Source organism: Anolis sagrei, chromosome 6, assembly GCF_037176765.1.
Source record: "Anolis sagrei isolate rAnoSag1 chromosome 6, rAnoSag1.mat, whole genome shotgun sequence".
Lineage (NCBI taxonomy): Eukaryota > Metazoa > Chordata > Lepidosauria > Squamata > Dactyloidae > Anolis > Anolis sagrei.
Genome location: NC_090026.1, coordinates 44,618,568 through 44,632,430, shown reverse-complemented (window position 1 = coordinate 44,632,430; position 13,863 = coordinate 44,618,568). Strand labels below are relative to the sequence as shown.

At 44.7% G+C, this 13,863-nt stretch overlaps 1 protein-coding gene across 2 annotated transcripts in view; it reads right to left on the bottom strand.

Annotated features, from left to right (window-relative positions):
* ATXN7L3 (ataxin 7 like 3) overlaps window positions 1–4,177 on the bottom strand; it is a 44,807-nt gene extending 40,630 nt beyond the window's left edge. The window contains exon 1 of one of the 2 annotated variants that reach the window (XM_060781138.2): window positions 3,897–4,177. The gene's annotated coding sequence lies outside the window, so the exon portion shown is untranslated. The remainder of the gene's footprint in view (window positions 1–3,896) is intronic. The other variant, XM_060781136.2, reaches the window with a different exon arrangement.
* Between the last annotated feature and the right edge of the window lie 9,686 nt (window positions 4,178–13,863).

Genomic DNA, 13,863 nt, shown 5'->3' with positions numbered 1-13,863 from the left:
CATTAAGCTTCAGAGAATTATGGGAACGGACCTCAAGTTTCCTTAACCTAGCAGTGAAAGTTCCATCCAAATAACCTATTCAAGGATGCATCTACATTGTACAATGAATCCAGTTGCGCACCACTTTAACTGCTGCAGCTCCATTGCCATGGAATCCTGAGAGTTGCAGGGTTACAAGGTCTTTACTCTTCTCTGCCAAGGAGCACTGGTGCCTTACCAAACTATGTATCCCACGATTCCACAGCTCTGAACCACAGTGGTGAACAGTGGTGTCTAACTACATTCATCCTACAGCAGACCTTTCCAAATTGTGTGTCACGACATGTTCATGTCTCAGCTGCGGTGTGTAGGTATGTCACGCGAACGTCACAAGAAACCTCTTGAGTCTATGTGAAATAAGCAATAAATCATATATTTTTTCAAAAAACACAAATGGAAGTTTTCATGAAAGATGCTGTGTTCCCATACATTCCATAATAGCAATATTGCTATGTATCTCTTATAAGGGACTGGTTTACCCTCCAGTTTCCTAATATAACTAAATTACTGTGTTGCAAAATGATGCATGTCTAAAAAGTGTGCCACCAACATAAAATGTTTGGAGAGCTCTGTTCTAAGGTAAATGTTGTCCCCTGACATTAAGTCCAGTCATGTCTGACTCTGGGGTGTGATGCTCATCTCCATTTCTAAGGCGAAGAGCCGGCGTTGTCCATAGACACCTTCAAGGTCATGTGGCAGGCATGACTGCATGGAGCGCCCTTAGCTTCCCGCTGGAGCGGTATCTATTGATCTACTCACATTTGCATGTGTTCGAAATGCTAGGTTAGCAGAAGCTAGGGCTGACAGCGGAAGCTCACGGCGCTCCCCGGAATCGAACCTGCGACCTTTCAGTCAACAAGATCAGCAGTTCAGTGCTTTAACCCACTGCGCTACCGGGGACTCTGTTCTGCAGTGTAGATAAACCGTAAGAATGCCCCCAGTCCAGTTCAGAGTATCTGAAAGAGAGAATGGGACATGACTGGACCCTAACTGCCTTCCCCCATACTGGGCCCCTGGGTGCATCTACACCAGGGGTCCTCAAATTAAGGCCCGGGGCCCAGATACAGCCCTCCAAGGTCATTTACCCGGCCCTCACTCAGGGTCAACCTAAGTCTGAAACGACTTGAAAGCACACAACAACAATCCTATCTCATCAGCCAAAAGCAGGCCCACACTTTCCACTGAAATAATAACAAGTTTATATTTGTTAGAATTGTTCCTCATTTTAACTATTGTATTGTTTTTAAGTGTTTTTTGCACTACAAATAAGATATGTGCAGTGTGCATAGGAATTCATTCATGTTTTTTCAAATTATAATCCAGCCCTCCAACAGTTTGAGAGACTGTGACCTGGCCCTCTGTTTAAAAGGTTTGATGACACCCCCCCCCCCCGATCTACAGTGTGAAATTAATGCCATTTGACCCTACTTTTAACTGCCATGGCACAATGCAGCAGAACCCTGGAATTTGTAATTTGGTGAGGCAGCAGGACTATTTGGCCTCACCTGAACTGCCATGGACTCAATGCTATGGAAGAATGGGAGCTACATAGTTTGGTGAGGCATCAACCCTCTTTTGGAAAGAGAAGGCGAGAAAGTAACACTACAACTCCCATTAATCTACTGCATAGAACCATGGTAGTTCAAGTGGGGCCAAACTTCATCAATTCTATACACCGACCAATGTTGTTTTTGTTGTTGGTATTATTCTGTTCGTTTATACCCTGCTTTTTCTCTCCACAAGGAGACTCAAAGAGGCGTACATTAAAAACATTTCAATATGGCTTAAAATCTACAAATATTAACACATTAAACAGAATTAATAGAGGGCCCTTCCACACAGCCACATAACCCAGAATATCAAGGCAGATAATCCACAATATCTGCTTTGAACTGGATTATCTGAGTCCACACTGTCATATATTCCAGTTCTGTTTTATTCTGAGTTTTATCTTTTTGTTACATGTTTATATGCTTTATTCAGTTGTATTTTATACAACTGAATAAAGCATAGGTTTTTTAATTCTTGTGTTTATTGTCTACGTGTGAGTTATACTAATTGTAGTGTTTATTTTGTTTATTACTTGTTTTATTGATGTGTTGTTGGGCTTGGCCTCATGTAAGCCGCTCCGAGTCCCTTGGGGAGATGGTGGCGGGGTATAAATAAAGTATTATTATTATTATTATTATTATATCATCATCATGTCTTGATTTAAGCACCTTGTACCTTGTGTAAGCTGCCCCAGTCCCTTCAGGGAGATGGCTATGGGATATAAGAATAAAGTTGTTGTTGTTGTTGTTGTTGTTGTTATTATTCAATGTGCATTTTATACAGCTGTGTGGAAGGGGCCTGAGTTCCCTCCCAAAGTGTGGATGCACCCCTTGAGCATGGAGATGGGAGCTGTAGTTTGGAGGAGCACAGACACTCTTGGGCAGAGAAAGCCCAAGACCTGGTACAAGCCACAACTCCCATCATCGTATTGTAGTTTGAACTGCGACCGAGCTGCATTAATTACAATGCAGGTGCACCCCTTGAACATGAAGACGGGAGCTGCAGTTTGGTGAGGTACTTCTGGCAGAAAGAAGCTAGAGGCCTGGTAAATAAAACTACAGATCCCAGGATCCCAAAGCATGGATGTTTAAAGATGGGAGATGTAGTTTAGTGAGCTGCTCTTGGGCAGAAAGACGCTAGAGGCCTGGTAAAGAAAACTAAAGATCCCATGATCTCATAGCATGGCAGTTTAAAGATGAGAGCTGTAGCTTGGTGAGACACTCTTGAGCAGATAGAGGTTAGAGGCCTGGTAAACAAAGCTACAGATCCCATGATCCCATAGCATGGGGCCATGACAATTTAAAGATGGGAGCTGTAGTTTGGTGAGGCACTCTTGGACAGAAAGAAGTTAGAGCCTGGTAAACAAAGCTACAGATCCCATAGCATGGAACCATGACAATTTAAAGATGGGAGCCGTAGTTTGGTGAGGCACTCTTGGGCAGAAAGATGCTAGAGGCCTGGTAAATAAAACTACATATCCCATGATTCCATATCATGGAGCCATGACAACTTAAAGATGGGAGCTGTAGTTTGGTGAGGCACTCTTGGGCAGAAAGAAGCTAGAAGCCTGGTAAATAAAACTACAGATCTCATAGTATGGCAATTTAAAGATGGGAGCTGTAGCTTGGTGAGACACTCTCGAGCAGAAAGAAGTTAGAGGCCTGGTAAACAAAGCTACAGATCCCATGATCCCATAGCATGGAGCCATGACAATTTAAAGATGGGAGCTGTAGTTTGGTGAGGCACTCTTGGGAAGAAAGAATCTAGAGGCCTGATAAACAAAACTAAAGATCCCATGATCTCATAGCATGGCAATTTAAAGATGGGAGCTGTAGTTTAGTGAGGCACTCTTGTGCAGAAAGAAGATAGAAGCCTGGTAAATAAAACTACAGATCTCATAGCATGGCAATTTAAAGATGGGAGCTGTAGTTTAGTGAGGCACTCTCGGGAAGAGAGAAGCTAGAGGCCTGGTAAATAAAACTACAGATCCCATAGCAAGACAGTTTAAAGATGGGAGCTGTAGTTTGGTGAGGCACTCTTGTGCAGAAAGAAGTCAGAGGCCTGGTAAAGAAAACCACAGATCCCATGATCCCACAGCAGGGTTAACTGAGGTCTCTCCCAGCATGGGCCAGCCTTGAAGGTGTGGCAGCTAAAGTGGGACCAAACTGGATTAATTCTCCAGTGTAGAAGGAGCAGGGTGAAGCGAGGTCCCTCCTCCTCCTCCATCCCCTTTTGTTTCCCTTCAGTGCAGAGCCCTGATTCCCGCTCCCTCCCTCTCCACTCCTCCTCCTCCCCTGGGGACTTACCCCCCACTCTCTCCTGAGGCGGGCGAAGGGCCCCCATGCCTGGCCCCCAGGCGGCGTGCTGGGCCCCCGGCGACGCAGCCATGCCCCCTCCCCGCCGGGCCCGGGCAAGAAGGGAGCCAGTCCGGCCTAGCGCCTCCTCCTCCGCCTCCGCCTCCGCCGCCGCCTTCCCTCCAGCTCCAGCATCGGCGGCAGCAATAGGGAAAGGGAAAGGGGAGGGGGCCACCTTTTGCAATCGGAGCGCAACCTAGCTCGCTAGGCTCCGGCAAGGAGGCGGGGCCTGGCGGGGAAGGCCGCGGAGGAGGAGGAAGCGCACGCCTAAGAGCAGCGCGAGGGGGAGGAAGCCAGCCAATCGCAGCCATCCTTTTCCCCCTCCTGTCATTCAAGGTTGTATGCGAGGAAGAGCTGCTGCTGCTGCTGTAGAGGCTGGGCGCATCTTATTCCATCAGTGTTGCCCAAGCTCTTTCTTTTTTGCCTTCATCTCCCAGAATCCCTCATCATTGTCCCAAGCAGCTGAGGCTTCTGGGAATTGGAGTCCAAAACACCTGGAGGACCAGGGTTTTGATTTACACCAGAACTGAATCCAACTTTTAACTACTCTTCTACAACAACAACAAAACTTTATTTATATACCGCTCTATCTCCCCGAGGGGACTTAGAGCGGTTTCCAAATAGCATAATCAATACATACAATACTTATATTTGAGTATATAAAGGTAAAGGTAGTCCCCTGACATTAAGTCCAGTCATGTCTGACTCTGGAGTGTGGTGCTCATCTCCATTTCTAAGCCAAAGAGCCAGCGTTGTCCGTAGACACCTCCATGGTCATGTGGCCGGCATGACTGCATGGAGCGCCATTACCTTCCCGCCGGAGAGGTACCTATTGATCTACTCACATTTGCATGTTTTCGAACTGCTAGGTTGGCAGAAGCTAGGGCTGACAGCGGAAGCTCACGCCGCTCCCCGGAATCGAACCTGCGACCTTTCAATCAACAAGCTCAGCAGCTCAGTGCTTTAACCCACTGCGCCACCGTTACCTTCCCGCCGGAGCGGTACCTATTGATCTACTCACATTTGCATGTTTTCGAACTGCTAGGTTGGCAGAGAATATACGGTTTATTTATTTATCGTGTCAGGGGCAGACCAAACAGTTGCATTACATTTTTAACAAACAAACAAACAAAACAAAACAAAACAAAGTTTGCAGGCTTGGCAGTTGATTAAATGTCCTTTGACCAGTATCTGGCCACTTGGAGTGCCTCTGGTGTTGCTGCAAGAAGGTCCTCAGCAAGCGAGAGTCCAAAAGTGGCAGGCTCAAACCCAGCAACTCAACCAATGGCTGATACCAAATGAGAGACTCCCCCCTGGGCACACAGAAAACTGGGCGACTTGGAAGGCACTGAACAGACTGCGTTCTGGCACCACGAGATGCAGAGCCAACCTCAAGAAATGGGGCTACAAAGTGGAATCCACAACATGCGAGTGTGGAGAAGAGCAGACTACAGACCATCTGCTGCAATGCAACCTGAGCCCTGCCACATGCACAATGGAGGACCTTCTTGCAGCAACACCAGAGGCACTCCAAGTGGCCAGATACTGATCAAAGGACATTTAATCAACTGCCAAGCCTGCAAACTTTGTTTTGTTTTGTTTGTTTGTTAAAAATGCAGTGCAACTGTTTGGTCTGTCCCTGACACGATAAATAAACAAACCGTATATACTCAAATAAGTATTTATGTATTTATAGTACTTATATTTGAGTATATACGTTTGAGCCTGCCACTTTTGGACTCTTGCTTGCTGAGGTGTTCCAGCGAGTGTCTCTGTGGATCTTAGAAAACTATTTCTTGATTTAAGTCATTGACGAGCTGGCTGATACCCAAACAGGGGATGAGCTGGAGATGTCACAGCCTTGGTCCTTTCACTATTAGTTGCTACTTCCCAGTGAATGTCAGGTGGTGCAATACCGGCTTTGCCTGGGGACATGAGAGAAGCCTCCTCGCAGGATTGCAAGAAATCCAAGCATCCCCTGGGCAACGTCTTCGTAGATGGCTGATTCTCTCATTCCAGAAGTGACCAGAAGCGACATGCAGCATGCAAACAAGCAAGCAAAACAACCAACAGACCTTTTCAGTATATACGGTGTATACTCAGGCATGTAACCGGGGGGGGGGGGGGGGGCTTGAGGGACTTCAGCCCCCCCCCCCCCAAATTCTCATGATGGTCCACGAGAAGGCCTTACTGGTGCATTATTTAAACTGTTATGTTTATTCATATCATGATGTGATCACCATACTCAATATTGTATTGGAGTAACAATACAAAAGATTTGCTAGGGTAGACCCTCTTTCACTCAGACTCAGCCCCCCCCCCCCCCCCCATCAAAATCCTGGCTACAGGCCTGTGTATACTTAAGATTAAGGTGTATTTGGTTACAAATTGGCCACCCCCTCTTTTTCTCTCTGTACTTGTATATTTATAATTTTACTCAGCCTAGATGTTAGCCAGAAGAGATAAGGAACTATTTTTAAATAAGCAATGCATGGAAGTGGAAGAAGACAACAGAATAGGAAGAACACGAGACCTCTTCCAGAAAATTAGAAACCTTGGAGGTAAATTTCAGGCAAAAATTGGTATGATAAGAAACAAAGATGGCAGGGACCTAACAGAAGCTGAAGAGATCAAGAGAAGGTGGCGAGACTATACGGAAGATCTGTATAGGAAGGATAATAATATTGAGGATAGTTTTGACGGTGTGGTGAATGAATTAGAACCAGACATCCTGAGGAGTGAGGTTGAATGGGCCTTAAAAAGCATTGCCAACAACAAGGCAGCAGGAGATGACGGGATCCCAGCTGAACTGTTTAAAATCTTAAAAGATGATGCTGTCAAGGTGATGCATGCCATTTGCCAGCAAACATGGAAAACACAAGAATGGCCATCAGACTGGAAAAAATCAACTTATATCCCCATACCAAAAAAGGGAAATGCGAAAGACTGCTCAAACTTCCGTACAGTGGCCCTTATTTCTCATGCCAGTAAGGTAATGCTCAAGATCCTGCAAGGAAGACTCCAGCAATACATGGAGCGAGAGTTGCCAGATGTTCAAGCTGGGTTTAGAAAAGGCAGAGGAACGAGAGACCAGATAGCCAATATCCGCTGGATAATGGAGAAAGGCAGGGAGTTTCAGAAAAACATCTACTTCTGCTTCATTGACTATTCTAAAGCCTTTGACTGTGTGGATCATAATAAATTGTGGCAAGTTCTTAGCGGGATGGGCATCCCAAACCACCTTGTCTCTCTCCTGAGGAATCTGTACAAGGACCAAGTAGCAACAGTCAGAACTGACCACGGAACAACAGACTGGTTCAAGATTGGGAAAGGCATACGGCAAGGCTGCATACTCTCACCCAACCTTTTTAACTTGTATGCAGAACACATCATGCGATGTGCGGGGCTGGATGAATGCAAAGCTGGGGTGAAAATTGCTGGAAGAAACATTAACAACCTCAGATATGCAGATGACACCACTTTGATGGCCGAAAGCGAGGAGGAGCTGAGGAGCCTTCTAATCAAGGTGAAAGAAGAAAGCGCAAAAGCCGGGTTGCAGCTAAACGTCAAAAAAACCAAGATTATGGCAACAAGAATGATTGACAACTGGAAAATAGAGGGAGAAAATGTGGAGGCCGTGACAGACTTTGTATTTCTAGGTGCAAAGATTACTGCAGATGCAGACTGTAGCCAGGAAATCAGAAGACGCTTACTTCTTGGGAGGAGAGCAATGTCCAATCTCGATAAAATAGTAAAGAGTAGAGACATCAGACTGGCAACAAAGATCCGCCTAGTCAAAGCCATGGTATTCCCTGTAGTAACCTACGGATGTGAGAGCTGGACCTTAGGGAAGGCTGAGCGAAGGAAGATCGATGCTTTTGAGCTGTGGTGTTGGAGGAAAGTTCTGAGAGTGCCTTGGACTGCGAGAAGATCCAACCAGTCCATCCTCCAGGAAATAAAGCCCGACTGCTCACTGGAGGGAAAGATACTAGAGACAAAGTTGAAGTACTTTGGCCACATCATGAGGAGACAGGAAAGCCTAGAGAAGACAATTATGCTGGGGAAAGTGGAAGGCAAAAGGAAGAGGGGCCGACCAAGGGCAAGATGGATGGATGGCATCCTTGAAGTGACTGGACTGACCTTGAGGGAGCTGGGGGTGGTAACGGCTGACAGGGAGCTCTGGCGTGGGCTGGTCCATGAGGTCACGAAGAGTCGGAGACGACTGAACGAATGAACAACAACAGATGTATACTGTACATTGTGCTTATATTGTGTGTTATGATAAGGCCAATTGGCTGATCAATAAAAATGGTTTTGCTTCAATTTAAAAAAAATACATACAAGGAAAACAGCATAAACAAACAATTCACAAGACAATATAAGCATAAAAACCACAATAGCACATAAATATTTAAAATAATCCTGCCTGTTCAAGGCAGTTTAAAAGGCCAGGCCGGGGCTAGTGTCCGGGAAATTAGGTAGAGTCTATGGCTGTTCATTTCTGGGCCCTAACAGGAGGAGGTAACCTGAGTTATTGGTAGAAAAAGATGTGGCCAATTTCAACAGTATCTGGGGCTAAGCTAGAACTAGTCGTTCTCAAAGGTTTGTTTAAACCACCAGGTCTTCAGGCTCTTACGAAAGGAGGGGAAGGATGGGGCCTGTCTAGGAAGGGAGTTCCAGAGGCGGGGGCCACCACCAAACAGGCCCTATATACTCCAACATCTAATCCCTGGTTTTCTGCTTTACATTAGGATCCCTTATAATAAATAAATAAAACTTAATTTATATACCGCTCTATCTTCCCGAGGGGACTCAGAGCGGTTTCCAAATAACATAACCCATACATACAAGGAAAACAGCATAAACATAAAATTCATAATACAATATAAGCATTTAAAAAACCACAATAGCACATCTATATTTAAAATAATCCTGCTTGTTCAAGGCAATTTAAAAGGTCGGGCTGGGGCTAGTGCAATTTTAGAGGGCCCGGGAAATTAGGTAGAGTCTATGTGGAAAATTGCTGGAAGAAACTTTAACAACCTTAGATATGCAGATGATACCACTTTGATGGCCGAAAGTGAGGAGTAGCTGAGGAGCCTTCTAATCAAGGTGAAAGAAGAAAGCGCAAAAGCTGGGTTGCAGCTAAACATTAAAAAAAACAAACCAAGATTATGGCAACAAGAATGATTGACAACTGGGAAATAGAGGGAGAAAATGTGGAGGCCGTGACAGACTTTGTATTTCTATTTGCAAAGATTACTGCAGACACTGACTGCAGCCAGGAAATCAGGAGACGCTTACTTCTTGGGATGAGAGCAATGTCCAATCTCGATAAAATAGTGAAGAGTAGAGACATCACACTGGCAACAAAGATCCGCCTGGTCAAAGCCATGGTATTCCCTGTAGTAACCTACGGATGTGAGAGCTGGACCTTAGGGAAGGCTGAGCGAAGGAAGATAGATACTTTTGAACTGTGGTGTTGGAGGAAAGTTCTGAGAGTGCCTTGGACAGTGAGAAGATCCAACCAGTCAATACTTCAGGCAATAAAGCCCGACTGCTCATTGGAGGGAAGAATAGTAGAGGCAATGATGAAGCATTTTGGCCACATCATGAGAAGAAAGGAAAGTTTAGAGAAGACAATTATGCTGGGGAAAGTGGAAGGAAAAGGGAAGAGGGGCCAACCAAGGGCAAGATGGATGGATGGGATCCTTGAAGTGACTGGATTGACCTTGAAGGAGCTGGGGGTGGTGACGGCCGACAGGGAGCTCTGGCGTGGGCTGGTCCGTGAGGTCACAAAGTGTCGGAAACAACTGAACGAATGAACAAAAACAACTATTTCCCCAAGGGGACTCAGAGCGGTTTCCAAATAACGTAATCCATACATACAAGGAAAACAGCATAAACATAAAATTCACAAGACAATATAAGCATTAAAAACCACAATAGCACATATATATATATATATATTTAAAATAATCCTGCCTGTTCAAGGCAATTTAAAAGGCTGGGCCAGGGCTAGTGCAATTTTAGAGGGCACGGGAAATTAGGTAGAGTCTATGGCTGTACATTTCCAGGGCCTAATAGAAGAAAGTGACCTGGGAAATTGGTAGAAAAAAGATATGCCCAATGTATTATCGAAGGCTTTCATGGCCGGAATCACTAGGTTGTTGTAGGGTTTTTTTTTTGTTTTTTTTTGGGGGGGGGTTATGTGACCATTATTCTAGAGGCATTCTCTCCTGAGGTTTTGCCTGCATCTATGGCAAGCATCCTCAGAGGTAGTGAGGTCTGTTGGAGTTAGGAAAATGGGTTTATATATCTGTGGAATGACCAGGGTGGGACAAAGAACTCTTGTCTGCTGGAGCTAGGTGTGAATGTTTCAACTGACCACCTTGATTAGCATTTGATGGCCTGGCAGTTATTTGGTATTCGTTTGTTAGTGCCTGGGGGAATCTTCTGTTGAGAGTCAAGGAACATGAAAGCCACTGCAGACTACTTCAGCCAGAGAAGTCAGCCATAGCAGAGCACCTGGACACAGCATATTATTTGAGAACACAGAAATGCTGGACCACTCCAACAACCACCATGTCAGACTACACAGAGAAGCCATTGAAATCCATAAGCATGTGGACAATTTCAACAGAAAAGAGGAAACCATGAAAATGAACAAAATCTGACTACCAGTATTTAAAAAAACTCTAAAATTACAACAGCAAAACAACAGAGAGGGAACAATCTGAGACATCTAATCACCTCTCAACAAAAGATTGCCCCAGGCTCTGCCAGGCCATCAAATGCTAATCAGGGTGGTCAGTTGAAACATTCACACCTAGCTCTAGCAGACAAGAGTACTTTGTCCCACGCTGGTCTTTCCACAGTTATATAAACCCTTTTTCCTAGTTGCAACAGACCTCACTACCTCTGAGGATGCTCGTCAGCAGAGAATGCCTCTAGAACATGGCCATATAGCCCAAAAAAACCTACAGCAACCCTATAGCTAAAGCATTTTCAGCTGACTCCATTGTAAACATTGCATGTCCCAGTGGCACAGTGGGTTAAACCCCTGTGCTGGCAAGACTGAAGACCGACAGGTCGCAGGTTCAAATCTGGGGAGAGGCGGATGAGCTCCCTCTATCAGCTCCAGCTCATCATGCGGGGACATGAGAGAAACCTCCCACAAAGATGATAAAAACATCAAATCATCCAGGCGTCCCCTGGGCAACGTCCTTGCAGACGGCCAATTATCTCACACCAGAAGCGACTTGCAGTTTCTCAAGTCGCTCCTGACACGACCAAAAATGTTGTTACTTACAGGTTCATGTAATATCACAATCATCCACTAGGTGGCATTCACAAACATTTTATTATTGCCAAATTTTTCGCAATCCCAACACTGAGCTAAGCAGAACCCCATTTGCGGTGGGGACCCACGGTTTAAGAAGCAGTGGCCTACAACACCTAATATGCGTTGGCAGTCTCCATCCACGTACTAACTGTTTAAATGCAAAAATGCTCCACACAAGAACAGTGCCTCATAGTGGCTGTGAGAAAAAATAGTAGAGAGGGGTCCAAATAATTGGGAAAGCTGAAAATTTCCCCCTCTTATGGTAACAATCCCACCCTGCTGTGATGTAGATCAATGTTCTCAGGTCTTTCTGCCGAGAGAGGAGGAGAGGAAGGTGAGCAGCTTCTCCTCTCCTCTCTACACAGCAACCTAGGTAGGTGCCGAGAGGGGAGGAGAGGAAAGTGCATGGCTCATCAGCCACATATCTTCCTGCCGGGACGACCCTAGCCTCTCCTCTTGGCATAGCAACCCATCTGGGTTGCTGTGCCAAGAGGAGAGGCTAGGGTCGTCCCAGCTGGGTTGCTGTGCCGAGAGGAGAGGAGAAGTTGCATACCTTCCTCTTCTTCCCACTCACCACAGTGACCCAATTTCAAAATTTATTTTGAAATTTACAAGTAGCTGCAGCATTTCTCACCCTAGGTTTATACTCGAGTCAATATGTTTTCCCAGTTTTTTGTGTTAAAATGAGGTGCCACGGCTTATATTCGGGTCGGCTTATACTCGAGTAATATGGGTGATTACATTTATATAGTCTTACAATTACAAATGGCCTTTTGAAAGCAACTATAAGGCTGACGTGGCCCTTGGTGAAAACGTCTTTGACATCGCTGAGTAGACAGACTATGGGCCCTTCCATTCAGCCCTGTAACCCAAAATATCAAGGCAAATAATCCACACTATCTGCTTTGAACTGAATTATCTGAGTCCACAATCTATATAAATAAAAACGTAATGTTCATTTGTGCTATTCACAGAACTCAAAAACTACTGGGGCAATTGGCACCAAATTTGGACACAAGACACCTAACAACCCAATGTATGTTCACTAAAAAAATTGATTTTGTCATTTCGGAGTTGTAGTTGCTGGGATTTATAGTTCACCTACGATCAAAGAGCATTCCGAACCCCACCAACGATGGAATTGAACCAAACTTGGTACACAGTTCTCCCATGACCAAGAGAAAATACTGGAAGGGTTTGGTTGGTTTGTGTCCTTTGGTTTGGGAGTTGTAGTTCACCTACATCCAGGGAGCACTGAGGGCTCAAACAATGATGGATCTGGACCAAACTCTACACAAATACTCAATATGCCCAAATGTGAACACTGGTGGAGTTTGGGGAAAATAGAATCTTGACATTTGGGAGTTGCAGTTGCTGGGATTTATAGTTCACCTACAATCAAAGAGCATTCTGAACCCCACCAACGATGGAATTGGGCCAAACCTCCCACACAGAACCCCCATGTGGGCCACAGCAACGCGTGGCAGGGGACAGCTAGTGCAATGTAATCCAGTTCAATGTGGATATTGTACAGCTGTGTGGAAGGGGCCCTCGGCCCTTTCTACACTGCCATATAAAAATCCAGTTAATCTGCTTTGAAATGGATTACATGACAGTGTAGACTCAGGCCTCTTCTACACTGCCATATAATCCAGATAATCAAAGCAAATAATACACATTATCTGCTTTGAACTGGATTATATGAGTCTACACTGCCATATAATTCGTTCAAAGCAGATTATCTGGATTTTATATGGCAGTGTAGACTCATATCTTCGAAGACCAGGTAGGATCTGGTGCCTTTAGGATATTTAAGACCTTCTCATTTAAATCCCTAACATCAAGCTTTTAGTTAGTAGTTGGTACTGATAAATTTGCAGTGGAAGGGGAAAACCCACACAATCATATGCAGACAGATCTGCTGAGAAGTAAATCTCATTTACTTTAGTTGGGCTTATCTCCGTATAAAAATAGATCTAATCTGAATGTGCCTATTCCTAAAATTTCAATGTGCCCCTTTTCTGGACAATAGAAAATTCAAGAAGGAATCTTAAATATACCTTCAGACCTCGTATTACAGCATGAACTATCAGTACCACACTCACAAAGTTATATCCAACTCCCACATTTAGGTTAGAATTATCTATCTGTTGTGTCCAACTCCCACATTTCACTGTCAGTCCTATGAATACATACCTTTTCTAGTCTCTGGATTTCCCAGTTCTAGTGTGATCTGAAAACCAGTGTTTATTTCCAGTTTTGGCTTCCTCCGTCACAGGGGTGAAGTGATGCTGATGCTCTGAAACGGAGAAGGTGGTTTTGCTGGGCAACAGTTGCCAAGCAACACAAGTTTGGAATGATGCTTCTTCAAACAGAACTTAACTGAGCATCACCGAGCGTCCAATCGTTTTGATTTATTTTCTTTCAAATTTGAACACTGGCACATACAAGCTGCAGTTATTCCTTGTGGCACAAATCTTTGGAATTCTTAATAAGATATTTTGAAGTAGATATATCTCTTTAGTGGTGGTTTAACCTCTGTTTTAGATGCCTTTGCACCTTTTTATTCATCCA